The following is a 26,550-nucleotide window of genomic DNA, read 5'->3' as shown; positions in this document are numbered from 1 at the left end:
GCTTAACCGACTGAGCCCACCCAGGTGCCCCTAATTAATAACCTTCTAAGCCCAAATGAGTTCTACCAAACATCAACGCCAGAAATGCCATCAATTCACCACAATCCCTCCAGAAAAGCAGAAGCAGAGGTACCACGTCTCACGGAATGCTGAGGCCATAGCATTATCCTACTATCAAAACCAGATAAAGGCATTTTAAAAAGGAAAATTGAGGTCAATATCTCTCATGAGCATAGATTTAAAAAGAAAGCGTTAGCAATCAAAGCATGTTTAAAAACCACTCTACACATGCAGACCAGCTAGGGTTTATTTCAGGTATCTAAGGCTGGCTCAGTATTCAAAAAATTCAACATCACACATCAATAGGCCAATGTAGAAAAATCATATGATCATATAAATTAATGCAGTAAAGTATTTGACAGAAGCCAACATTTATTCATGATATAATCCTCAGCAAACTAGGAATAAAGGGGGGGTTTCCTCAAAACAATCAAGAATATCTACAAAGAACCTACAGTTAATATGACACTTAACTGTGAGAAACTGGATATTTCTCTCCCCCGCCAAGACTGGGAGTATAGCTAGGATGCTCCCTCTTGTCCCTTCTATTCAACAGGGTACCAGAAGACCCAACCACTACAATAAGACAAGAAAAAGAAATAAAAGGTATATAAATTGGGAAGGAATAAAACTGTTTTTATTTGAAAATATGAAAATACCCTCCTAGAACTACTAAGTGAGAATAGCAAGATCACAGGACACAAGATGTATATACAAGCCTATATACCAGTAATGAACAATTGGAATTTAAAATTTTAATAAAATGACAACAGCACCACAAAAATAAAAGACAGGTACATAAATTTAATAAAACTATACACAAGATCTAGGTGCAGAAAACTATAAAAGTCTGATTAAAGAAATCAAAAAAAATCTTATTTTAAAGAAAAAAGGAGAAATATTCTGTGTTCATGAATTGGAGGACTCAATGTTGTTAAGAGGTCACTTCTTCCCAACTTGATCTACAGATTCAACATAATCTCAAACAAAATGTCAGCAAGCTATTTCATAGATACTGACAAACTGGCTGCAGGGTTTATGCAGAACATTAAAGACTTAGAACAACCTACACAATTCTAAAGAACAAAGTTGGAGAACTCACATGACACATCTTCAAGATTTGCTATCAGGCTATAGTATCTAAGACAGTATAACACTGGCAAAAGGAGACATACAGAGCATCGGAATAGCTAAGAAACGAACCCAGACAAATAGAAATAACTGATCTTTAGCAAAGGAACAAAGTCAATTCAATTGAGAAAAGACAGTCTTTTCAACAAAACAGTGCTAGAATATTTGGACATCCATAGTAATTAATTAACTAATTAATTAAACAAATGGATTTAGATAAAAACCTTACATCTTTCTCTCTCTCACACACACACACACACACACACACACACATACACACAATGTAAAATGCAAACGTATAAAACTTCTAAAAGAAAGCAAAAAAGAAAACCATGTGACTTTGGGTTTGGTAAAGAGTTTATAGATTCAATACCAAAAGCATAATCCATGAAAGAATGAATTGGTAAGTGACTTTATTAACACTAAAAATTTCTGTTCTGAGAGAGACGCCGTTAAGAGAATGAAAGACAAATCACGTTGAAAAAAGTATTTGCAAAGCACATAGCTGGTAAAAATTTCATATCCAAAATATATAAGGAACTCTTGAAACTCCGTAATTAAAAAAACAATTAGGAGACGGGCAAAAGATCTGAACAAACAACTCAAGAAAAAAGATGTACAGGTGGCAAACAGGCATAATGAAAGATGCTCAACACCATTTACTACTAAAGAATCATAAATTAAAACAACAAAGGGATACCACTATGTGGCTCCTAGAAGGTCTAAAACTAAACAACCAACAATAGCAGATGCTGATGAGAATGAACTCCAATAGGAACTCTCCAATGTTAGGGGAAACGCAAAATGTTACAACCACTTCAGAAGACAGCTCAAGTAGTTCATTGAACCTTAAACCTCACCATCACTGACTCACCATCCATCCAGCAATGGAGCTCCTAGATATTTACTCAAGAATTATGTTCACCCAAAAACTTGCATGCAAATGTTTACAGTATTTGGGACTTATATAATAATCACAAAAAACTGGAAGCAACCAAAATGTCCTTCAATAGAGGAACAGATAATCTGTGCTGTATCCATACAGTGAAATATTGGTGATCAAAAGACATGAATTATCAAGCCGTGAAAACACATGGTGGAAACCTAAATGAATAAATACATAAGTGAAAAAAGCCAGTCTGAAAGGGCTACATACTTTAAGATTCCAATTTTATGACATACCGAAGACACAAAACTGTAGAGAGTTAGATCAGTGGTTGCCAGGGATTTGGGGGAAGGTGGGGAATTTTGAATAGGCGAAGCACAGAGGATTTTTTAGAGCAGTGAAATTCTTCCATATGATACTGTAATGGTGGATACATGACACTATGCTTCTATCAAAACCACAGAACTTTACAGCTCAAAGAGAGAATCTTAATGTATACAAATTTTGGCTCTGTGATCTTCTTCCCAAAAACATGTAACTGCAGTCAAATCACAAGAAGAACATCAGACAAATCCCAATCCAGGGACATCCTGCAAAACAGCTGACCAGTATTCCTAAAAACTACCAAGGCAACGCAAACAAGGTCTGAAAAACGAACCAGCCAAGACTTGGAGACAAGACTACTAAATGTAATCTGGGATCCTCGAACAGAAATGGAAAGTTGGGATAAAATATTAATTTAATGTATCAGTATTTGTTCATGAACTATGACAAAAGTACCATACAAAGGTAACAAGTTAATAATAGCAAAATAATAGTAGGGGTTCGTGGGCACTCTCTATACTGTCTTTTTAATTTTTCTGTAGCTCTACAACTGTTCTAAAATACAAGTTCATTGAAAAATACAAACATACTCAATTGGTTATAATAATAAACAAGTAGAAACAACCATCAATCAGGAAATGGCTAGGCAACATAGCCATATGGGTGCAGCGATGTAAAAGAATGAGGTAAAACTATTTGCATTCAAACACAAAGCGGTACAATATAAATTGATAAGCAAAAAAGGCAACATACGGGCACTATATAAAGCAAGAGCCGGCTTGTATTTTTAATATTCAAATATCATTTATATGCACTAAATATGTCGATGAAGATGCTTCTAAAGTAAACAGAAATCCCTTCGGGAAATAAGATTTAAGGTGAGAAGGGAGTAGGGGCTCAAAACAGGGAGGTTTTCCGTTTTTATGCTTCTGCATCTTTATGAGAGTAGACTTGACAAGTAATTTTTTATCTTAAAAACACAAACTATAAAACAATACATACAGTATAATGCCTAAAAAAATACTGGTACATATGGGTATACATAAACATAAGATTAAAAGGACTTACACTCCTCATGTGTTGCTTTGGTAGTTAGAGGGAAAGCCCGATGCTAATCTCAATGGTGGCAAGTGTGAAGTAAGTGTAAAAATGACTGCTTCCTGGTGAAGGGTGACTGCAGAACAGTGGTGCTAGGGAGAAGGGAGACGAGGGAAAGCAGGCGGGAGAGAGAACACAGACGAGGTTGGTTTCACCCAGGAGTCAGCAGAGCTGCCTATGTCTGGAGGCGCATTTTAGTTGGAAAACGGGAAACAGAGCTCAGGAGCAGGAATGGGGCTGGGGGGTGGTGTGAGCACAGAAGGCTGTGCTCCAGCGAGATCATGGGAGACAAAGGAACACCTCCAGAAAGAGGGTGCGAGGAGGAGCCTTAAGGTGGAGAAGGTGGTAAGGAACGAGGGAGAAAATGAGGACTGAGATGTTCTAAGGAACCAAGGGAGGGGAGAGTTGCAGGAAGCAAGCAGAGGTAAGGTGAGCAGTGCCAAGTTCAGGAGGACCAAAGGGGAAGCAGCTGTGGACCAGGCCCCTAGCCAGCAAGGCCCCAGCACCACGATGGGGAGTCCAACCCAGGGGGCGCAAACCTGTTCTGTTTCAGGCCCCGGGAACTAAGTAGTCTCTGTGGCAGCTTCTCTACTCCGCCGGAGGGGCAGGAAGGCGGCCCCAGCAAGTGTGCAAACAGGCAGCTGGGTTGCTCCAGCTGTTAAGTATCTGGATTTTTTTTTTTTTTTAGTGTTTATTTATTTAGGGGAGGGGGGTCAGAGAGAGAGGGAGACAGAGAATCCAAAGCAGGGTCTGCGCTGTCAGCACAGAGCCCTAACTCGGGGCTCGAACTCATGAACCCTGAGATCATGATCTGAGCTGAAATCAAGAGCTAGATGCTTAACTAACTGAGCCTCAAGTGTCCAACTCTTGATTTTGGCTCAGGTCACAGTCTCAGGGTTCTAAGACCGAGCCCTGTGTTGGGCTCTGCGTTGACAGTGCAAGAGCCTGCCTGGGAGTCTCTGTCTCTGTCTCTGTCTCTGTCTCTGTCTCTCCCTGCCCAATATAAGTAAACATTAAAAGAAAAAAAAAAAGGACAGAGGCAAATCAGGTTTGGGCCCAGGGCTGTAGTCTCCCACCCCCACACCAGTCTCCACAATGTTTGCCGGAAAATAAGTGCCTTCAGATGCTGCCTCTAGAGACAGTAAGACCTCCTTGGTCACCAGTTCCTTGTTTCTAAAATCCCACCACTTGCACACTTACTCCTGTGTGTACATTTCCCTTAACTGTGAACATTTACGCAAAAATGCACAGGAGCTTTTGAATCACTATTAAGAGAGACATTACAAAAAAGAGAGACCTGGGTTTTAGGAAGAGAAGAAAAGGCCAGAAAATAAAAGGTAGAGCAGTGGAGGTTTTTGGATTATAGTCATGAGTAGGAGTTAAAGACACAAAACACAACCAGGTCTTAAACTGCACTTTAGAACCTATCAGGAGGCTGGGATTCTAATTTCAATAAATCCTGGTGAGATCTGGCATAAAGTTACCTTAGGTGGCATTACAGGTAGCTAACTCTATGTGCTAAGGAGAACATTTTAAAATACGATAAATTAAATGAATTCAATAAAGTTTACCCCCAGGCTTTTAATTTCAAGCACCCTATTCTCTGGGTTTCTTGAACCACAGTAGAACTCGAAAGTCAACAATTTAGTCATGGGTCAAACCGGAAGGAAAATGCAAAGGTTTGATTTACTATGCATAAACACAGACCAAAACAAATTTGCAATGATGTGGTTACTGTTAGGGTGGGGGTCTGAAAATATACTGCAAGCAAGGAACAGAGAATAGAAATTAACTGAAGAGTGCCCATTACTAATTAAAGACATATGAAATGTGCTAACATTCTCTATGAACATAGTATTTACAAGAGCTTTCATTGATTCACTATCATTCCAAACTTCAATCTGAATTTTGCTCTAAGTGCAAAATTCTTCAAATGTGACCTTTCCTACTTCGTGGACTTTTTTTTTTTTCTTTTTGGTGTTCGTGGACTTTTTAAGGATATGATCTTTACTTTTGATAAAGAAACCAATGTGTTCAAAATGCAACTCTACTAAGCGGGACCATCTAAAAAGATGGGCAGGAAGTGATCTGTTCCCTTCTCTACTCCATCCTTGTCCTCGGCCCCTACATCCCAGCACACCCAGAAACTGGGAACCAGGAATCTCCGAATAATTACTGCCGTGCCCGCCCCCCCTGGGAAAGACAGAGAAGATGCACTTGAACTGTAATGAGTCACAAACACAAAAACAGACCTAAAACTGAAGGATCCTCCAGTATCTTCAGTGTCTAGCAGATATTTTCAAGTACATCAAATCAGAAGACAGTAATTTTCCATCATGAGGCAGAAATAGGAAGAAACAGAAATGCTCTTTATGGTAATGTAACAGAGAGGCCTCATTCAGTCACTGCACCAGGTCGAAATTTTTCAACATCTAGAGCCACGACCGCAAACTCCAAAGCTTTAGAAGCTAACTCATCAGAGAGACTCTTTAAACTAGTGGAGATGAAGCTAATAAACTCTAAGCGTTGCTCAAATTCTATTTCTGTGGTTTTTAACATTTCTAACTTGTTACAGGCAAAACACCTTTTTTTCCACCACTGCGTGGCTGGAGGAAGTGAAGGTGCAAACGACTGAATATAAATGGTATTTATTTCAATCCAGTATCTCAGACTAGGAAGGAACTAATGGTATAACTTTTTTTCTTATTATTCCTATGAAGGTGGCAAATGAGTTTCTGCCACATACACTGGCTTCTTACGGCCGCGTCCGAGGAGCGGGTTAGCTTCCTGCTGCCATAAATCAAACCAAACTCCGAGTCTCTGCTATCTTCTTTTCCCAAATGCACTAATAAAGGTCTTCAAATGTCAATTTGAGAAAGTGCCTCCCTCTTTCTGGTTTCAAGAACAAGAAGAGATTAGCTTCTGACCATTCTTTTAATTTCCCTTTCCTCTAAACTCTTTTCATAAATCAAACACAATGATTCTCATAAAAAGGTTCAACTCTAAATCTCCAAAATGGCAATACCTAAGCTAAAATGTTTTAAATGAGCCTTGAGGTGAAAATGGCTTTGAATTACTCCATTCAAAGGAAATTGGAGAGGATGAAGTCTACAAAGTGGCGGGAGAGAATGCCCAGTGGCTGGTCTCTTAGGCTGATGACTTCTGGAATACCCATTTGTGGTTAAAGATCTCAATGACTTCTAACACCCAACGACTTCCGATTAACAAGCAATGTCCCCTTAACACTATCTGAAAATTCAAAGTAAATATCAGTTAAAACAAACTGAAAATGACGGTCATTTTTTCAAATGTCTGTTCAAACCACCTGGGTCCCCTTGCTGTGTCCACGCCCCCCATTCCTTCGGCAGATAAAAACCCATGATCTATTACATAATAGATCCCACGAGAACAAATGATTTGACCTCTCAAATAAGCTTTGTTATGTGACCTCAGTTCCAACATGGTGTCCAGGACTATCACTAACTTTTAAAAAAATTTTTACTAAAAACACTGTGCTGAATGAGTATAAAGAATACTATTTAACTTAGCAACACATGCACATACGTCACAATAATGCAAGAATCCTAAGGCATCAATTAAACCAGTAGTCTAGATACTAGAAATAAAACACACCTCTATTTAAGATATATAAAGATCATCTTCCCCTCAATCTACATGTTCACATTCAGGCCTCCTCCACTTCAAACCAAGCCACAAATAACACCCCCCACCCCAAACAAAGCCCAAAGCTTTCTGTCTCCCTTCCCCTCCCAAGATGCCAGTTGTTCTCTGTCCTTCTCAGAAACGTTATGCAATCTGCCTTCCATCTCCACCAAACCACTGAGATTACTTCGGTAATGGGCATTGATAATCTTCTATATGTAAATATTTGAGGGTCTTTCCCTCAAATTGACTGACTTCTCTTACCTTGATTATTTTCTTCTTCTCCAGCTTATTTTGCTGTCACTTGTGATATGTGCTGTCACTGGAATAGATTACTAGTTGCCTGCTAATACCCATTCTCCACTTCTCCTTATCAAGCAGAATGCCTGAACTACTTAGGGACAACAGTGCACTCGGCTGTTGTCAGATTATACTTCCCAGCCTCCCTCAGCACGCTGTGCCAAGGGACTAAGTTTTGGCTAACAAGATATAAAGGGAGAGGGGCGCCTAGGTGGCTCAGTCAGCTGAGTGCCCAACTTCAGCTCAGGTCATGATCTCATGGTTCGTGAGTTCGAGCCCCACATCAGGTTCCCTGCTGTCAGCCTGTCAGTAGAGCTTGCTTCAGATCCTCTGTCCCCTCTCTCTGCCCCTCCCCCACCAAAAAATAAAAAAGATATAAAGGGAAGAGTTATGCAAGTCATCTTAAAAAGAAGATGTGGGGCGCCTGAGTGGCTCATTTGGTTAGGTGTCTGACTTCGGCTCAGGTCATGATCGCATGGTTCATTCATGGGCTTGAGCTCCGCGCTGGGCTCTGTGCTGGCAATGCAGGGCCTGCTTGGGATTCTCTCTTTCTCCCTTTCTCACTGCCCTGCCCCTACTTGCACCTTCTCTCTCTCTCTCAAAATAAATAAATAAATAAGCTTAAAGAGGAGGAGGAAGAAGAGCAGAAGAAGAGGAGGAAGAGGAGGAGAAGAAGGAGGAGGAGTTGGAGGAGGAGGAGAGTCGTCTTCTTGCATCCATTCTCAGAATGCCTCCTCAAAATGAAGGCTGGAATGCCATCATGATGCCGAGAGCTCTAGCAAGAGTTTTGGACCATTGAAGTCCACTTCGGAACCAAAGTCCTACACTGAATGTCAGAGGAGAAAGTTAGGACCTTGGGTGTCTGATGATACTGTGAGGTCCTGAGCAAACCTCACTCTTTCCTGTGTTTCTCCTTTACTGTCACACAACTACCACATTCATAACATTCCAACCCCAGATGTGGGGGAATTTTTCCCACACTAAGGTATTAATGTGACACCAGCTGGGTCTCCTACAATTTAAGTCAATCCTGACACTATCTACCTGAAGACAGAGTTAGATCCCTCAGGTTAAGGGCTCAGTCCCACAAACCTGTCCCATTTCAGATGCCAACTGCAAGTCCAGGTGATTCTGACTGATCAGCCATAAATCAGCAATTCCCATAACCCCTCTGGGTTTGATTAATTTGCTAAAGCAGCTCCCAGAACTCAGAAAAATAGTCTACCTACTATATGCCGGTTTATTATAAAAGGATATGATAAAGGATACAGGTGAATCACCAGACGGAAGAGAAGTGTAGCACAGGTATGTGACAAGGGGCAGGGAGCTTCCGGGCCCTCCCCAGGCCCGTACTCTCCTAGCCTCTCCAAGTGTTCAGAACCCAGGGGCTCCCTGAACACATACCCGTGCCGCCGGGATTTTAGGAAGGCCTGCTCGCATAGATCACATAGATAGATCATTAGATCTCACATAGATAGATCATTAACTCCATTTTCAGCCCTTCTCCCTTCTCAAGACAATGAGATATGGCGCTGAAAACTCCAAGCTTCTAATCATGGCTTGGTCTGGTGACCAGCCCCCCTATGGAGGAGCCCACTCAGGGTGACCTCATTAGAACAAAAGGCACTGCGATCACCCAGAAAATCCCAAGGGATTTTGGAGCCGTGTCAGGAAATGGGGCCAAAGACCAAATATCAGAAGAAGAGATGCTCTCAGTCTCAGTGCTTTTACCATTTTAGAAAATTACAAGGGTTTTAGGAGCTCTGTGCCTGGAAGCAGGGACAGAGGCCAACATACATATTTTCTCTTATTTCGTAGACACTGTATCAGCCCTTGGGTCACCTATATTTGGAACTCTGTTGACAACAGAAGAGGGGGAAGGGGACGGAGGAAACGGGCGATGCGGATTAAGGAGGGCACTTGTCTTGAGGAGCAGCGGGGGCCGTATGGAAGTGCCACATCACTAAACTGTACACCTGAAACCAACACACTGTATGTTAACTAGATTCTAAGTAAAAACTTTAAAAAAAAAAAAAGTAGCCATAGGAAACACATACCAAGATCCATCACAATAGGAACACAGACATCTCCCAGCTAACGGCAGTAATCGGTTCCTAAAACCTAGTATCATACACAAAAATGCTAAATGAAGCATATTTCCCATTATTTTAAGTGAGAAAAATTAAAATCCTACACATCCACTCAAAACCGCCAGAGACTTTCTTAACATGAAACTAGAACAAGGTAAAGTGCCCATAAGTGTAATAACCATTGTACCAGTCTATACACACCATTTCCCGACTTAACAAGTGAAAAGAAACAGGCTAACAGCAGCCACACAGGAAAGCGCCGCCGCCTCTCGCACTGCCCGCACGATCCAGGAGCCGGGCCCTCTGAGCCGCCACCTGGTGAGCTTTTCAGATCATCCACACTTGACTCTGATGATCTACTGACTGTCTCTGGAATGTCATTCGGGACTTTCCTTGCATCATCATTTTATTTTAAATGCTATCCTGTGTTTTGAAAAAAATACATAGATTTTGCCCTTGTAAATATACCCGTTAAGCACACGGTGGTGAAAGACGCGGATGCTCTGTGAAATTTGGGTATTAAAAACAAAAAGGGAACCAACACCCCAAAGGGAGATGGTCTGTGGGTTATGCCTATTTTTGGGGAGAGGTGTCTCTTCCTATGCCGGTCATATAATCTGACGATACAGGAGTCAAAGGGTAGGTAAAATTCTGTTAACTTGTGGGAAGCTAGATCTTTAAAAACCATCCATCATTTTTTGAGCTGCAGTGCGTCACTACTATTCACTATCACTCAAGCCACAATCTACTCAGGACTGACCTTAATATACATCAGGCTTCACATAAGAGACACTTGCTCATGTGGGAAAAGGCTGGCCCTGAAAGCCATCTGTCCAAAATGGATACTACTCTGTATATTTGGTTATTTAGACCCATCAAGTTCTAAAAATTTCTAAGGGATAAATCATCCATTGCCACATTAATGACCTGCATAAAATTACAGCTAGCTTTAAAGATAAAATATACATTTTTCTCCTCTAATGTTATCATAGATTTTATTTTTAGTGAAAAGTGGAAAAGTTCTTAAAACATCACTCATGACTCCATGGTTATACAGCTATTATGAATGTTTTTGTTCAACATAATTTTTAAATAAAAAAGTATCTAATTGGAATATATATTTAAAAATGTTTTTTTCATGTTCAAATGACTATTTGAGAATGTTTAAAAAATTTTTTTAATTTATTTTTGAGAGAGAGAGAGAGAGAGAGAGAGAGAGAGAGACAGTGTGAGCAGGGGAAGGTCAAAGAGAGAGAGACACAGGATCCGAAGACAGTCTCCAGGCTCTGAGCTAGCTGGTCAGCACAGAGCCCAACGCAGGGCTCGAACACACGAACTGTGAGATCATGACCTGAGCCAAAGTCGAGCACTTAACCGACTGAGCCACCCAAGCGCCCCTTGAGACTGTTTTTAGAACCACAGATGTAACAAATTTTTTTAACCTGTTGGCGTGCTAGGCACTATAAATCTGTGCACGGCAAAATCTCTAAGACCATTTTGCATTTTTGATTGTTAGAGATCCGGGTTGTTGTTCTTGTTTGTTTTGTTTTTAAAATTTTTTAATCCGTATTTATTTTTGAGAGATAGAGAGACAGAGCATGAGCAGGGGAAGGGCAGAGAGAGAAGGAGACACAGACTGAGCTGTCAGCACAGAGCCTGATGCGGGGCTCGAACTCACGAATCATGAGATCATGACCCAAGCCAAAGTCGGCCGCTTAACAGCCACCCAGGCACCTTTGTTTTGTTTTGTTTTGTTTTGTTTTGTTTTGTTTTGTTTTAACCACAGTTGCGGAACCTCCTTCCCAACACTGATTTTACCTTGTCATTCCACTCCTCACCCTACCGATCCCCCTGCTCTTAGATTCCTGCAGAACTGACCCTGCAAACAAGCCACACAAGTTTTCTGAATCTTCAAGCTCTGCTCTTCTTTCCCACTGGGAATATACCTTCACGGTCAGTGGCAGCTCTGGGCAGCTGGGGGACCAGGGCTGGAGGGAAGCTTACTTTGACCTCTGTGTCATTCTGTGACCCTTAGAAATTATGCCCTAATAGTAGCTGATGGTTCACTCTCAGGCTCAGTTCCCGTCACCTCCTGCAGCAAGCTTCTGATCGCAGTGTCTCCCTCTGTTCTTATAGGCTTTGTGCGTCCTCCTGTCCCAGCACTTGTCACCTCCTGCTGAAACTGTCCATTTGCCCCCAGAAAACTACAGTTCCTCAAGGGCACCACCAAGCCATATCCACAGGACTAGCATAGGACTTGACACATAATAAACTCAAAGTAGGAGTTGGCCAAAATAAATACAGTAAAAACAAAGTCTTTAAAATGTTGACAATCATTTGTAACCAAAAATCATTCTAAGAGCCAGATGATCCGTTTAAGTCTGAACTAATTTCATTAATAACAGATTAACATTAGTGAGCTCACGTGCCAACCAATGAATGTACATACTAAGAGTTTTCACATGCGTAATATCCTTTAATTTCTAAATGCCATCTGGCATGTAAGGAATGACTTGACCCCATTAACTGATGGGGAAGCAAAGGCTTCAGGGACGTTCAGCAGGAGTTTAGTCAAGGTCACAAGCTGGTATGGTGCCACGATGGAATCAAGTTCCTCCTCTATGCTCACTTTCTGAGGACTGGAAAGATACCCCTGGGGTTCAGTCAACCGCTTTGACTGAGCAGTAACTGCAAACACAATCACTCTCCAAAAGCCTCCACAGGCGACAACAGGAGACTGGAGATAGAACATGAAAGAAAAGCCAACGTTTTTCACGAAGCACTGTAAGAAACGGTAAGCAAATAACAAATTTAAGATGACCAATCACTCATGTTGGTTAGAATATGTAGGAGAAACAAATATATGTAACATTGAAAAAGTGCTTATGATGAGAATGTTTGTACATGAGACAATTAGCATGTCCACCGTCTATCACCCCCCATGTGTGATTTACAATCCGATCCTTGCGTCTACATCACCTTCCCTGCGTTGGTCAGTAATGACTGTTACCACTAGAAAGAAGAGGACTATAACGCGGCATTTACAATTCTTTTCCCTAGAAAAATGATCCTCTTGGGGCTGCTTCTGATGGGTTATCCTTTTTAAAAGTAAGAACACCAAGAAAAGAGACAAAGAGGCAAACGGCCAAATATCTCCCTCCCTCCCTCAGACAGTCAGATCAGAAAGAATTCAATTGTATGGCTGTACCATAATTTATTTAACTGGCTCCCTACTGATGGATATTTAGTTTGCTTCCAATCTTTTGCTATTATAAATAATGTCACAATGAATAATCTTGCATATATTTTACTTCGTGCGGACTTAACTATGTCTCAGGGTAATCACAAGATATGAACCACTCACTCAAAGGGCACATACATTTTTTATTTTAAGAGATACCATAAAAGTGTCCTTCAAAGATGAGGTTGGGCCAATTTATATTCTTGCCAGAGATGTATGAGAGTACTTGTTTCCTCACTGACATTTTTATCTATATTTATGGGCCATTTGTATTTCATTTTCCATTAAGCGTTGCATCTTTGGCTTATTTCTCTACTGGGTTTATTATCCTTTTACATAATGGTTGGTAGTAGCATCTTCATTAAGTTTAAAATAGTCCGGTACTTTTTAAACTTTATCAACTCTGTTCATTCTATTAACTTTATTTTAAACTTTGATTTAGAAATCTTTTTCCAAAACTATCCCCATCCCAAAACACAGATCGTATAACTGAGAAAAATTCAAGGAAAGAAATGAGAGGCTTGACTAGTATTTTGTAAGTTCTAAAGGCAAAAAACAAGGGATCTTTCCCTTCTTATGTTAACAGGTCACAAAGGAATGTAATGATTTACAAAGAAATGAATCCTAAGAGAGAGAAACAGAACTTACTTTTCATATAGTGAGCATTACAGTTTCTCATGTTTTGAGACTTCAAGTTTTTATTTGGAGATACTGCAAAATACATACATATGTACATATGTATTTTATATACACATAAATAAACACAAAGATACCACAAAAATACATATAAGTGCATATAAATGTGTGTGTGTGTGTGTGTGTGTGTGTGTGTGTGTGCCTAAGTATACTTGCTTTAAATATTACAAATATTTGTTGCGTTTTAAAACCAAAGATAAAGGGGCGCCTGGGTGGCTCAGTCGGTTGAGCGTCCGACTTCAACTCGGGTCATGATCTCCCAGTTTGTGGGTTTGAGCCCCGCATTGGGCTCTGTGCTGACAGCTCAGAGTCTGGAGCCTGTCTTCAGATTCTGTGTCTCCCTCTCTCTCTGCCCCTCCCTACGTGCTCTGTCTCTCTCTGTCTCAAAAATAAATAAACTATAAAAAAAATAAAATAAAACCAAAGATAAAAAAGGATCCACAAATTATACACATGAAGAAAAGCAATAGGTTAGATTATGTGCTGCAGATGTTTGTATCAAGACTTTTTATTTATTAAAGAAATTTTTTTTAATGTTTTGTGTTTTAGAGACAGAGACAGAGCGCAAGTGGGGGAGGGACAAAGAGAGAAGGAAACACGGAATCCAAAGCAGACTCTAGGCTCCGAGCTGTCAGTACAGAATCCGACGCAGGGCTCGAACTCATGAATCGTGACCTGAGCTGAAGTTGGATGCTTAACCGACTGAGCCACCCCGTGCCCTCAAAACTCTTTTTAGAACCTCCCCCCATACTGAACTTCTCCTGTCTCTCAAGAGTTAGAGTTAAAAAGAAAAAAAAAAAGTTATTTCTGGTCTAAACAGTCAAAACAGGTAAATCTGGAATGCTTTAAAATACACATATCCAAAATAGATATAAATTTAAGTCTGTGTTTTCATGGAGTAATTTTTATTTAAAATAACAAATATTTTAAAATTCAAGACACATATAATCTTCAACATGAAATATAAATTATAAATTCACCCTTTTTGGAGAGTTGGAAGTCTGTTAGCATTTATCAAGTCTTACTCTGTTTTCTAGGCCTTTCCAGTAACACTTTCCGTAGTAACTCATTTAATCCTCACAAAAGCCCAGTCAGGTGGGTGCTCTATTGTCCCCATTTTACAGATAGATGATGTGAAGCACACAGGTGCTGCCTAAGGTCACAAAGCTCTCCAGGGTGGAGCCAGTGTTCATTTATTTTTGAGGGACAGAGAGAGAGAGAGACAGTGCGAGCAGGGAAGGGTCAGAGAGAGAGGGAGATACAGAATCTGAAGCTAGCTGTCAGCACAGAGCCCAACACGGGGCTCGAACCCACGAACCCCGTGAGATCATGGCCTGAGCCAAAGCGGGACGCTTAACCGACTGAGCCACCCAGGCGCCCCCCTGTGGAGCCGGTGTTCAAAGACATAGCCGTGTGGATCTGGAGCACAAGCTCTGTGAGAAGCCTCCGGCAGGCCACACAGGCACCCACCCCACCGCCCTGTCTATCAGTGTTGAGAATCAGGGTCGATCTTAACAGCAAAAAAGTTCACGCTAACAAAAGCATCCAACTGTCCAATTTAGAACCTCTTCCACCTTGAACGTGTGCTGCAGCCCTGGACCACGTATAGAGCACTGTGCCAGGTGCAAGATGGCCAGGGTCCCCATTTACATACCCTCATGGCTTTTGATTACGGCTAAGGACAACTGTATACAAGCATCTGACCCTATCTTCGTCAGATTTTCTTGATCACTTTCAACTGATACTCGGCGGCTAGAGATTAGACCTTTGTTTAGAAGGTCTACCAACGTGTTCAGTTACGTTGAACACAGGATGATCTGCCGGCTGTGCCCCACAGATTCTCAGAAAGCACTGGATGTCCTTGATTGGCCAGGAGGGCTACCCAGCTTCCTACCCCACATTCCCTGTTTGGCATCATACAGAGGCCTTGGCTAAACACTACACTTCCTAGGGTTCATACAAAGCAGGGAGCCAGAGCTGGTTGAAAGGCAGCCCAACCTTGGAGGCCCACAGGATCCAAGATAAACAGGTACAGAAGGGTACTGACAAGCAACAGTGATGTCCTGGAGTAGAGCATCACAGAGGATTTGTCACCCTCTTGGGTTTGGAAGTGGCTACACATGCTCTAGAAATCAGGCTCAGGAAAGCCAAGCCAAGGCTCCACAGAACACGGTGTCAGCACAGAGGCCGGCCCAGCGGGAAGGAACGCTCTGCTCCTGTCTGCAAAGCAGGCCCTCGGCCACGGGGAGGCAGCTGCCCAGGGGCTTTCTCCAAAGCCGCTTCAACTGTCTAACAAGAACACAAGGCGGATTCCAGATCAGCAGCCATCTCCCAGGTTTCTCCGTCTAAACATATTTCTCAGTGTCCTGAGATGACAAAGAGGGGCAGGGGACAAGCGCATGGGACTCTGTGCTGCTGAGATGAGGTCGCTTTCAACAGTGGCTGCGGGCGCTTACTGAGCACCACAGTGGTGAAGATGCAGGGGGGCTTCACGGACGCCCCCCATGGGCACCGCACAGATGGCTTCTTTCAAGGCTGGGTCTCGACGCCCACCACTAGACATGCAATCTATCCAATGGGGAGGCTGCAACGTTACGCTCTGCAGACTAAGTCACCCAGCAATGCCTCCAAGAGAGTCTGTTAAAACCGCCAACAGGGTGTTGAATTAGTCCACCCCTGCCAAGCGGGAGTTCCTTCTATGCGGGTTTAGGGACATTTCACCCAGTAGAAACAGTAAAGGCCATTTTACCATGTTCTGCTAGGTAGGGCGATCAAATATATGGTTTAAAAAGTTCAGTTTGGGGGCACCCAGGTGGCTCATTTGGTTAAGCGGCCAACTTCAGCTCAGGTCATGATCTCGCGGTTTGTGGGTTCGAGCCCCGTGTCGGGCTCGGGGCTGACAGCTTGGAGCCTGAAGCCTGCTTCAGATTCTGCGTCTCTCTCTCTCTCTCTCTCTCTCTCTCTCTCTCTCTGCCCCTCCCCTGCTCAATCTCTGTTTCTCTGTCTCTCAAAAATAAATAAGTGTAAAAAAAAAATTTTTAAGTTCAGTTTGGAATATTCTGTAATTCTCCCTTCAGAAAAGGATAAAGAAAAAGCCTTAGTCTTAGATGTGAATAACAATCAAGGGGTAAAGTGCAAGACGGTAGGAATTCTTTTTTTGTTTGAGAGTAGGAATTCGTAAGACTTGATTAGAATAATCTTTAGTCCCAGCCCCTCTCTTTCTAAAAGGGGTGGAGGAAGGTTATGTGAACCAACCAATTCTCAGCCAAAAACACCTCTAAGAAAACAGGAAAACGTGCAATTTTCTTCCACTCACCAAAATATATTAGTTTCAACCGTCAATTATGCTTACATTTCCTTGATGATTTCGCTATAATATACTGATACATAGAATAGGGACCTACATTTCATCAAGTTACAAAGATTACTATCAGTCTTCACAGCTCATCAGGGAGCACTCTGAATTACACGATTGTGATGATTAAATCCGTATATATTTCCCTCCCATGTGAAACAAGAGGTCGACTATAACTTACGACGTTATTCAGGTCAGATGATATCTCCCCTCAGTATTAGTAATATCTTGGCAATAGACCACTACCGAGCTACATAATGTAATGTTTTCATAAACTTTTGCCAACCCATGAAAATCCCCACCTCTTCACATCATAAATACACCTACTCTCCCAGTTTAAAAAATAAGTTAAAGAAGGGAAAAGTGGCGATGTTAGGCAGCAGGACTAACTTCCACCTGCTGGATTACAGAGTCATGGCTGACACAATGAAGCACTTGCGATTCAAACCGGAGGACAAACACCAGTTTTCAGGTTCCGGTATTCAGTAGCTGCATCCAGACTCTCAGAAACGGTGGCCTCCACTGTGGCTATGTAGGATAAACAAATGCCAACAAGTAACAGGCCAAACAGCTTCCTAAGCCTCAGTTTTCTCATCTGTAAAATGAGGGCAATGTCACTATCTACCTCATAAGAAGTGTGTGAAGATAAAGCAGAGCGATACACATAAACATCAGCAGGACTAGAACTTCGAGATCGTTGAATAGATGTTAGCTGTCGAAGCTTTATTATTAAACATAGGAACGTGTGGTAGTAATGCTCTATGCAAGATCAAGGTCCACTTTATATTCATTTCAATTTTGAACCTAGCCTCCAGTCTTGCCAGCAAGGCTGGAGTGGCGCGGACCTGGCTCCCAGAGACAAACACCAGGGAGCTGCTGGTGGGGGGACCGCCCTGGCGAGCCTGGGCGGGTTTGCTGGGCAGATCCTGCAGGCAGCTAGCACTTTGCAGAAAAACACAGTGAACTGCACTTTGGAAGGGAGAATGCCATAGTATGTAAATATATATCTCAAACAAAATAAGAAACGTGGACATAGAACATCTATCTCTCTATTTCATTGGTTCTGAGGACTTTTTATCTAGTTGTTGCCGGGAGGGTTAGGAGGGCAGGCCCTGAGGGGAGCTGGAGAGAACTAGGAATATTTATCTGTATCTTTGTCAACTTTAGTTTCTCTGGCCCCGCAGAAATCTTTAGCGCTCTTCCTAGGTTCTCTGATGCACTGGATGTATCTACCCAGTGAAGGCTCACAAAGATGGGTGAATGGTATCTTTTTATCATCTTTTCGCATTGGTTTACATGGTCCACAGTGGGGGTAATCATCTCTGGAAACCTGAACACCAGCGTACGTGTGGTCTGATATTCATTCTCTGTGTTTATTAAGTGCACACTACAGGCAAAGTATGATGGGAGGCGCTGAGGACGCAGCAGGGAACAAGACAATGTCCCCGCTCTCTAGAGCCTATGTGCGCATGCTCGAACTGGGGAAGAGACGGGCGATAGACACACAAGTCAGGTAGCCACCTGCGCTGTGACAGACAAGCAGGGGAGAGGGACAGGCCACCGGGAAGGGGAACTCCTTTACCCAGGATGGTTAGCAAATAACTCTCTGATGACGCAGTATGTGAATGGAGTCTTGAAGGAAGTGAAAAAAACAAACCGTACCAATGTTAGGGATAGACAGTTACTGAAAGAAATAATAATAAAAAAAAAATGTATATAAACGACCAATGGAAAAATAAGCAAGGTATATAAAGGTGATTAAGGAAATGGGCCAAAACATGAAAAGATGCTCGCCCCACTAATTGGAGGAATGCAAAATAAAAACACAGACAGACGCCAAGTCACATCCATCAGCTCGGCAAAGTTTTAACAGCCGACAATACCGCGTGCCTGTGAGGATAGAAAACGGAGACGCTCATACACCAGCCTCTGAGGTTCAGCCACTTTCCTGAGTATTTTGGGGGGAAAAAAACCACAAATCTAATTGAAGATGTGTATATCCTACAATCCAGTAATGGGTGCAGACCCTAAAGAAACTACTACTGCCCGGGTACACAAGACTCACTAATGTTCACTGCAGAGCTGAAAACTTCGGGAAAACCTAAATGCCCATTCACAGGAGAATGATTAATACCTTGTGATATTTATAGGACGGATTGCTATGTAGCAGCTACAGTGTCTCAAAAGCAAAATGCAGCAACGTGAGTAAATCTCACAAATATAATATTAAGCACGCAAAAACTGCAAGGAGGGGGTTATTGTTTAATGTCTGTAAAATAGTTTGGGAAGATAAAAATGTTCTGGAAATGGATGGTGGTGATGGTTACACAATATGGCTGTATCGAATGCCACTGAGTTGTACCTGTAAATATAATTAAAATGGTAAATTTTATTTTTTAAATGGCCAAAAAAAGGAAAAGTTGCACAACGATATTTATAGGATGATACTATTACGTACATAGTTTTAAATTATGGAAAACAGCTGTTTATGGAGTTGTAAATATAGAGGGCAGTATAAAAATAGCATGGAAAGATAAACACAAAATACATATTGATTACCTCTGCTAGAGAGGCAAGAAAAGGAAATATAATAGAAAAGAGGTTCACAGGGACTGCAACTGCCTTTATAATATTTTATTTCTTAAGCTAGATGGAAGTTACATTAGTATTTACTACCTCATATATGGTATCTTTTTAAATGTCCCAAATCCATCATATACGCAAGATTGGTGATAGAGGGCATTATAGTTTAAAATTTAAATACAAGTACTCCATAATGTTTTAGATGTTTCTATCTAGACCGTATGAGAAAGGCACTACTAACCCCATTTTACAGATGAGAAAACTGAATCCCACGACCAATATTACACAACCAAGAAGTGGTAAGAAGTAGGATTCAAACCTGGGTAGTTTCGGAATCCCAAGCTCCTAACCACTACACAATGAACCGTTGGGAAACAATTAAATACGCATCAAGAGGGGAGTGGAATCCCAAGCTCATAACTGCTACACACAACGAATCTTTGGTTCAAAAGGTTAGTATTTATTAACATTAATCTCTATTGTCCCATTGTGGTCGTGTGGCAATGGTGAATACGACGGTGGGCACAAAGCCATGACACACACTCTGCCTTCTCGCAGGGATCGTTCAAGTTCATAAGTGCTGGGTATGGGCAGTGTGGGATATAAACCAGGGAGGAGGAAGGAGGGAGTCTGGGAAGGCCGCCAAAAGCAAAATTAAATTGTTATCTCCAGGAAATAGGCAAAATTAATCTAGGCTGACAGAAGTTGATATTTTAAATAAATATTTTAAATATGGTATTATAACTAAAAAGTACAGTTGTAAAAATATGTATGGTATGATTCCATTTTCTAAGTAAAATACACATACATATACATACACAGAGGAGTGAAAACTCTGGAAGATACGCATTATAGCAATGGTGTTTTTTTTACCTTTGACTTCTGGCAGCATAGGGGTCGTCTTACTTTCTTCATTACAGTAATATTTATTTTCAACTTGGGTTTTAGCAGATACGCTTAGATAAATTTTTATCTGATAAAAGGAAATACCTTTAATTTCTTCAGAATGTTGTTGCTCTTGGTTCAAAAGGTTAGTATTTATTAACATTAATCTCTATGATCCCCATTCAACCCACTACGCAATGGCTTCGACACAAAATACCGTACTCTACTTCTTTTTGACACAGTCATTAGAGACTAACTGATAAACCAACTTTCTTTTTCATGCTACTTTAACCTTCCCCTTTTCTTCCTGGAACTGAACTGTTTCTTTGAGTTGTATGTAACATATCATACTTGCATGAAACTGAACAAACACCTTTATCAAATTCTTCCCAGATTCACCCTCCGTACGCTTCCCATTTTGAAAGCTTCAAAATTTATTTTCCCAAGGCCCCTTCTATGGCCTTCTCTAGACCCTTCTTGAACAATTCCATCCAATTGTTTGCCTTCAACAGCAACTGACTGGCCTTCACAGAGATGATCTTCACATTCCTGAGTCCCCAAGCCACTGAAGCAACTCTCTGCCTGACCCGATCACCCAATGCCTCAACATGACCCCAAGACGCAATAATTTCATCGCTCCCTAAAATGAGCTTAGGCAGAAGTCACATCTGGAGAAAAATCTACTTGCTACAGAACTTCCTGGGCCGGGAGGGGACCAGTCAGTTTGTTGACACTGGCTTTGGAGGCCACCACCGGAGACATCAAGCACAGCAGTCTTGGGCTGATTTCAGAAGTGGCTAAAACCAGGACATCCTTTTTAGTCAAGCAGAGGAGGGTAAAGTGGCATTAAACCCAGGCTGGGCAGCATCTACAGCCTGGGAGGCCCATCCCATGGAGAGGACTCAAGCGTTAGATGAAGGTAAAGGGCAAGATAAAGCCCCCAAAAAGATGACAATAGGGGTGCCAGGGTGGCTCAGTCAGTTAAATGTCCGACTTCGGCTCACGTCATGATCCCACAGTCTGTGAGTTCAAGGCGTTCGTTGGGCTGTATGCCGACAGCTAGCTCAGAGCCTGGAGCCTGCCTCAGATCCTCTGTCTCCCTCTCTCTCTGTCCCTCCCCTGCTCATTCTCTGTCTGTCTCTCTCTCTCAAAATAAAGAGATTTAAAAAAAAATTTTTTTAAAGAAGAAAATAAAAAAACATACCCAAGCCACAGCCAGATGGACTAAGGCTCGAGACTAGACTTCAGCATCAATGCTAGGAGGCGGAAATCAAGAAAATAGGTCAATAAGTAGCAGAACTAGTCAGGACGGTGGAGGGGAGACTTGTTCATCCTAAACAGGAGCTAAGGGAGAAGACATGCTATTTCATCTAGATTGTAAGACACACAATTATGACAGTAACAACACTACCAATTAGGACATGCCATCTCCGGCTGCACCTGACTTCAGAAACGATCTAAAGTGACAATGTGTGTATGTTGCAACTCAAGAGCAGCAGACACATCAGGCTCCCTCTCGGAGTGTGACAAAGGCAGGAACCTGACTTCCTGTCAGACCTGCACAATTAAAGAAGTGTGCCAGAACATGACAGACTCTCGCTAGACCCCCTACTAGCCAACAGGCAGGGAACCGGGTGAGTAGGGAACGGCCCAGTGTCTCTCCTGCGTGTCCTCCCTTACTACTCAGAGCACGTCTGCTCACTGGACACATGGGCGGTTTGCCCCCACCAAGCAACTCTCTGCGACACCAGCTGGGTGTGCTACCACTTGACTCATTTCTGACTCTGCGGCACGCTTTAAATAATGTTGAGTCTAGGCTGTCACGTGTGTTTCTGACCTTCCTCCCTCAGGTTCGATTAATTGGCTAGAGCAGGGGTGCCTGGGTAGCTCAGTCGGTTAAGCATCTGACTTCAGCTCAGGGCATGATCTCGCCATTCACGAGTTTGAGCCCCACATCGGGCACTGTGTTGACAGTGCGGAGCCTGGAACCTGCTCTGGATTCTGTCTCCCTCTCTCTCTGCCCCTCCCCTGCTCGCACTCTGTCTGTTCTCTCTCTCAAAAATAAAAACATTAAAAACATTTTTTAAAAATTAAAAAATTGGCTAGGGCAGCTTGGAGAACTCAGGGAAACACTTATATCTACCCATTTATGAAAGGACACGGATGAACAGCCAGATAAGGAGATACACAGGGTGGATTCTGGGACGGTCCCCAGCACAGGCGCTCCTGTCCTTATGGAGTTGGGGTGTGCTACCCTCCCGGTGTGAATGTGTTCACCCAAACTCCCTTTAGGGATTTTTATGGAGTCTTCCGCACGTGGGTATGATCAATTATTCACTCCATTTCCAGGCCCTCTCCCCTCTCTAGAGAAGTGGGGAAGCACAGGGGATTGGGGGTGGGGGGAGCATTCACAGAAAATCCCAGACTTCTAATCAGCTTCGTCTTGGTGGTGATGGCACCCCATCTAGGGGCCAGTTAGGAGTCTCCACCCAGAGTCACCTCATTAGAACAAGAGATGGTCTTCATGGTCTTATCACTCAGGAATTTACTAGGGTTTTAGGAGCCCTAGGTTAAGTATGCGGTCAAAGATGAGACATTAAAACAAGAGATGTTCCTTATGGCCTTACCACTTAGGACACCACAATGCTTCTAGGAGCTCCAGGCCAGGAACGAGGTGCAGAAACCAATATACGTATTTTCTATTATCTCACGCTGAGATGGAAGACTAAGCTGTCTTAAACACAAAGGTCATACAGACATATTACTAGCATGAAAAAATGCTATGACCCCACGTTAACAGCAAAAAGCAACATATAAAGTTGAGTTATATATGTAAAAACGCAGGCCCCTCCACCGAAGGATTAAATAGAAGTACTTTAAATGTTAGCAGTAGGTGGGGCACCTGAGTGGCTCAGTCGGTTAAGCATCCAACTTCGGCTCAGGTCATGATCTCACGGTTCGTGGGATCGAGCCCCACATCGGGCTCTGTGCTGACAGCTCAGAGCCTGGAGCCTGCTTCAGATTCTGTGTCTCCCTCTCTCTCTGCCCCTCCTCCACTCATGCTCTGTCACTTTCTGTCTCAAAAAATAAATGAACTATGAAAAAAAAATTTTTTTTAATGTTAGCAGTAGGAATCTTGAGGTCCTGGATTTGTAAGTAACTTTTCCCTTGCTTCTTTATATTTCTCTTTACCTCCTCCAAGTTTCTGTGATGAACGCATAATGTTTTTATAATCAGAGATAAGGAAGTCAAATAAGAAACGTTTGTTTCTTAACCTGCAAATTGTGGGCCACATGGATACATTGGTTTACCTCTATGTTACATACAAATCCATTTCATTACTGTACAATAAGCCTTTCTTAACAATGAAATTATATTAACTCTAATAACATCAGGTCAGAGCATGCCCACATCTGCGGAAAGAGTGCGGATCTTCACTCCTGAGACCTAAGAGTATGTAACGCAGACAACGGTTTTTGTCTTTCTTTTCAAAGATAAGGTTTCGGGAATATCAACACCACTGCTTATGCTGCCAGATCTTCAACCTGGCGTAACAACATGCAGCAGAAACACATCTGGTCGCCTGGCTGACGGGTCTCCTGCCACAGGCAGTCAGTGCTGTCATTTACAAGATGGAGTTCTCTGTTCCTAAAAACAGACTGACAGGTAGCTGTCGTGGACGGAAATGGAGGCTAACACATTTTTTGCTGTGTTATCTCGATGGAATTGCTTTTCAGCTCCATCTACTCAAGTACCAATATCTCTCTCTCCTCATATTTGAAGCAGAACAATTTGACAAAGGATAAAGACCTGGAACTGTAAACACTATCCTTGCCTGAGTAAAAAAAAAAGTCAAAATATCCTACCTCCTTCTACTATGGGTGACACTAGCTCATAAACAGGCTGAAAATCTTGGGACAAGATTTTGTTCTGTCCTTGGGACAAATCAAATTTTTCTGTTTATAAAGTTCAAGAAATTCTCTTCAAATGCCTTTTCTTGCTAAGCCTAAAACAAATAACAAAAAGTACTAAAGAACTAAAAGCCTAAACAGGCAATAAAGAGAATAGTACAAATGCACAGATGTTCTCATTGAAGACTGTAAAGTCACTTTCATTTAAAAATTTTTATTTAAAACTCAAATGATGCCAGATTACAGTAATAATATGCTTGACCTTAGTTAATAAGTTTAGTTACAACATAAGTGTTTTATTTTTGAGTATTAAACAGCAGTAAAGCAGAACTTTCTTGATAGTATCTACTGTACCAAGAATATCAGATATTCAGAAGTAAGCAACATAGCTGGAGTTAATTTGGGAGAAGAGCAGCTCCCTATCACAGATCTTTCTTTTTGTTTGTTTTTTCTTTACTTTTGAGAGTCAGAGAAAGATAGCATGAGCAGGGGAGGGTCAGAGACAGAGGGAGACACAGAATCTGAAACAGGCTCCAGGCTCTGAACTATCAGCACAGAGCCCGATGTAGGGCTCAAACCTATAAACCCTGAGATCATGACCTGAGCTGAAGCCGGATGCTTCACCGACTGAGCCACCCAGGCGCCCCTCATAGATCTTTCTTAAATGGCAACATAATACAATAAGAAACATGAACTCTAATTGCTACAAAATGCTTAGAAAGCGCTTGCCCTAATCCGCCAGCCCAGAGGAGAGTGGAACAGCCCAAGGAAACTTTTTCAACCAGAGCTACATGGACACAATTTATGATGTTATGTGTAAGAAGCTCACAGGCTAGAAAACACTGCACAGCTTTAAATGATCACATTACTCTCAATGAGTCAGCCCAGAGTACTTACAACTGAATAGGACATCTAAAGGCTTATAACTCCAAGCAAGAATGCATTTTGGGGAAAATTTTAGCAAAAAAAAAAAAAAGGAAGAAGAAGAAGGCATTAAGCCATTCTATTGATGCCCACTTCTCATCGTCCACACCTGACTCGGAATAGACTAGGGAACAGTCTCAGATGGCCCGGGAATGCCAGCCCCTGCCGTCTGGCTTCTAAAGTGTATTCTGACTAGTACACCATGTATGTCCTGTCTCAGCAATAAGTAAGGGTGAAAACCAGAGACAAAGAGATTTTAGGAACCTAAGAAGCGCCTACTTGCCAGCTTTATAAATGATCCAAGACAGGTCAGATCCAAAACCAAATGCCTATTTTGCATTGCCTAAATAGTGTCGGTGCCAACGGCCCAAAAAGGCGCCGATTTAACTTCTCAAGCACAAGACGGGGGAAGGGGGAATTTTCATCATCCGAAGAACCCAGAAAATGTATGTGTACCTCTTACCACTACAGAGCTCTGTTGAGTTACCACCCATTTATTCATTCAAGAAACACTTTTCAAGTACCATAAAATGTGTTGTGCTAGACTTTGTGTGGAATTAAGATACAAGGAAGGAATTCAGTCGAGGAGAGAGAAGCTGAGATGAAACAGAAGAAATCATGTGCGTTTATAGATACAAAACGTAAAGGAGACACGGGCAGCTGCTTGCAACTGGAAAGGGCTTCAAAATTGAGGTAATGATGACGTTGAGTCTGGAAGGTCACATACAATTTCTACCAGTCAAAGAAATGGAAAGAAAGGACAATCTCACCTCCGAAGAGGTAACCAAAGCCTTGGAAAAAGTAGTGGGCACATCTGCAGAAATGCCAACGTCAGCAGGAAAGCTTGCCTTCCTGGGGCCAGACGGTGAAGGGTTAGGGATGGCAAAGTGAGTGCGGGGCAAAGGAGAGAGAGGAGGCTTTCCCGGACAGTGAGTCCCAGATGCGGCCTGCACATCAAGTCACTGGCGATGTTTAAAATGCAGATTCTCAAATCCTGCTAGGAATAGGAAATTGTTATTTTTGAAGCTTCTGTAGTGATTCTCATTATCCGTCACGTTTGAGTAAAGTGGGAAGAACCGTAAGGCAAAAGCAACAAGAGCAGGAAAAAGGGGATGGCTACGAGAGAAGAAGACAGGCAGAACTAACAGAAAATACCAACTGTTAAGATATGGGGTTAATGCAACCTCGGCTCAGGTCATGATTCACGGTTTGTGGGTTCGAGCCCCATGTCAGGCTCTGTGCAGATAGCGCAGAGCCTGGAGCCTGGTTCAGATTCTGGGTCGCACTCTCTGCCACTCCCCCACTTATGCTCTGTTTCTCTCTGTATCAATAATAAATAAACATTTAAATTTTTTTTTAAAAAGATATGGGGTTAATGGGAAAGAAGAATCAGAAGGGTACTT

General features: G+C 42.1%; 1 protein-coding gene across 3 annotated transcripts in view; it reads right to left on the bottom strand.

The window, feature by feature from the left end:
- LOC115299910 (S-adenosyl-L-methionine-dependent tRNA 4-demethylwyosine synthase) overlaps positions 1-26,550 on the bottom strand; it is a 214,967-nt gene that overhangs the window by 50,682 nt on the left and 137,735 nt on the right. The gene's annotated exons all lie outside the window — the stretch shown is intronic.

This window comes from Suricata suricatta, chromosome 8 (assembly GCF_006229205.1).
Source record: "Suricata suricatta isolate VVHF042 chromosome 8, meerkat_22Aug2017_6uvM2_HiC, whole genome shotgun sequence".
In the NCBI taxonomy this organism is placed as follows: Eukaryota; Metazoa; Chordata; class Mammalia; order Carnivora; family Herpestidae; genus Suricata; species Suricata suricatta.
Note: the sequence above shows the minus strand (reverse complement) of the source record. Positions and strands in the feature narration are given on the sequence as shown.